At 32.5% G+C, this 2937-nt stretch overlaps 1 protein-coding gene across 1 annotated transcript in view; it reads left to right on the top strand.

Annotated features, from left to right (window-relative positions):
• TLK1 (tousled like kinase 1) overlaps positions 1 to 2937 on the top strand; it is a 132462-nt gene that overhangs the window by 87336 nt on the left and 42189 nt on the right. The gene's annotated exons all lie outside the window — the stretch shown is intronic.

Consider the following 2937-nt stretch of genomic DNA (forward strand, 5'->3'; position numbering starts at 1 on the left):
CTTCTACCTGGCTAGAACCATAAGAAAAGGAAATGTTTGTAAAGCCAATTCTGCATCAGCAGAGTAAAAGTTCTGCAGTTCTGGTTTGAATAGGGGTGGAGGAGCAAGAAATTGAAACATTTGACTTGTTCTAAATATAAATATCATAACCATGTAGAGTTTTAAATTTTTTTCTTAGCATGGTGAGGTGACCTACAAGGGAACATGGTTACTACTAGAATAAGCTTAAGGTGTTGTATGATGGAATGGTTTAAAAAAGCTTTACTGTTACCTACGTAATGCTCTGGTCAGATTGCTAAAATCTCCACTCTATATTTTTATAATAGACATGATATCTGTTAGTTTCTAGAATTAATAAGCTTTAAATTCTTCAATGGGTAGCAGTAGTATTTTTGCTTTTATTAATTGTCCATTTTTCAAAGCCATGCTAATTTTTCTTGTTGTTTCCTTTAAATTGTCGATTTCTTTTTTCTTAAATTTCTTATATTGGGGTCAATTTTTGTTTCATTTCATTACTTGCCCATTCCCCAAATTTCTTTTTAACAGAGATAAATTTAGATAATAATACTGTATTCATGTCCGTTTTATAAGTTTTTCTGCAAACACTACGTGATAAATGCATGTGTAAGATCTACTTTATAATTAATTTTAGTTTTTTTTAATATTGCATTTATTTTATTCAACCAACATTTATTTGAATATGTAATATGTGCCAGTCACTATGCTGGGCACTAGGAATACAGTAGGATATAAAATAGATGTAGTCTCCATTCTCCTGGAGTGATGTAGTCCAAGACATGTTCCGATCAAGGATCTACAGGAGTATTCGTTACAAAGGAGATAGGGAGCTACAAGATACCACAAGAGTATATATATGGATACACATCTTTCCCTAGTATAGGGGTTTTAAGAAAAACCTCGTTTAGAAATGAATACTTCAGATGAGACCCAGACAGTGAATATGAATGGGTTCACCAGGGTAGGATCAAAAGGTTAAAAATTTATATTATATGCCTTTTTGTGTTTATTAGTGCATTTTTGTGTTATAACTGTGAAAAGTAATGGAGACTTAATATGATTTTTTACATTTATTTTTATACAGGCAACAAGAATGGGTGAATCAGCAAAGGGAAGATATTGAAAGGCAAAGGAAACTTCTAGCCAAACGCAAACCTCCCACAGCTAATAATTCTCAGGCACCCTCTACCAATTCTGAACCAAAACAAAGGAAAAACAAAGCAGTCAACGGAGCAGAAAATGATCCCTTTGTTAGACCAAATTTACCACAACTGTAAGCCTCCATATTTAATTTTCCTTTTTTTAAATTGTTGCCAGTAAGCACGAATGTTAGTAATGGATGTTATTTACAATTAAACTAATACTTAAGTAGTAAAAATAGTTATGACCAGGAAGGAAGGTAGTATTGCAAATTTACCTCTAAATTAATAATAAGCTCCAAATATCTGAATTTACCTTTGTAAGTGGAGATTTATTAATCTTCTTTTAAAATGGAGACTTAGGTACCTCAAGGAGACTGGAATCCATTCTTTCTTCCATTTCTCAATGATAGAGTCAGTTACTAATGTTCCTTTTTCTAAGAGAATGTTAAGTAATTTCCATATATTTTCTCAACCTGTGAAAGCAATACATTGGTAGATTATAGGTATTGTTTTTCTCCTTTCAGTTTTTCTTTGTCTTTTAAATTTTCTACTTTAAGATGAATTATTTTTTATAATTCAAGGAACAAAGACTTAAAAAAATAGTTACATGCTTATCATAGAAAATTTGGAAGAACATAATGAAACAATATAGATCACGATCCAGTCCCACAGAAAACACCATTGTTAAAATTTCAATGTACAGTATTTCCCACCTTATCCATGTTTTGCTTTTTATGGTTTCAGTTACCCATGGTCAACTACAATCTAGAAATATTAAATGGAAAATTCCAGAAGTAAACAATTTATAACTTTTAAATTGCTCACATTTTGAGTATTGTGATGAAATCTCACACTGTCCTACTCTGTCCCACCTGGGATGTGCATTATCCCCTTGTCCAGCGTATCCACACTCTGTATACTGCCCGCTTGGTAGGCACTTACTAGCCATCTTGGTTGTCAGATCAACTGTCGTGGTATCACAGTGCTTGTGTTCAAATAACCCTTATTTTACTAAATAATGGCCCCAAACCATAAGAATAGCAATGTTGGCCACTCAGATATGCAAAAGAGAAGCTGTAAAGTGCTTCCTTTAAGTGAAAAGGTGAGTACATTACAATAAGGGATTTTGAGAGAGACATTCGCATAACTTTTATTATAGTATATGGTTACAATCATTATAGTTTATTTTTAGTTATTGTTAATCTCTTAGCATGCCTAATTTATAAATTGAACTTTATCATAAATATGTATGTATAGGAAAAAACACAGTAGATATAGTGTTTGGTACTATCTGTTGTTTCAGGCATCCACTAGGGGTCTTGGAATGTATCCCCCACAGATAAGGGAGGACTATTTATACAGATATAGCTAAACTTATTTTTCTATTCTGCAAGAATTTACACAAGCTTATGTAGGTAGAAAATACACACACACCCCTTCTGATTGATATTTTATATGGGTGTATTCTTTTTCTCCTTTCTTAAAAGATAATATTTCATATATGCTTTGAGTCCCATCCCATGCTTATCAGGGACCCCTTCTCTTGATACCTTTTTAATCTTTTATCTCCAACCCTTTGCTGTCTACTGGTTCCTTCCTTTTAGAAAATAAAACAAAAAAAACCAGCCCCTCAATTATAAATCCCTCTAGTCTCCATATTCTGTCATCTTCATATGATGACATCTGCCTCACCTTCTGTTCTCTTCTTTCTTAATTGAAAATGTTCTTTTAAAGATTGTTAACTATCTCCTTAATGCTAAATTTCATAGATATTTGA

Source organism: Pteropus vampyrus, unplaced genomic scaffold (assembly GCF_000151845.1).
Source record: "Pteropus vampyrus isolate Shadow unplaced genomic scaffold, Pvam_2.0 Scaffold2, whole genome shotgun sequence".
Lineage (NCBI taxonomy): Eukaryota > Metazoa > Chordata > Mammalia > Chiroptera > Pteropodidae > Pteropus > Pteropus vampyrus.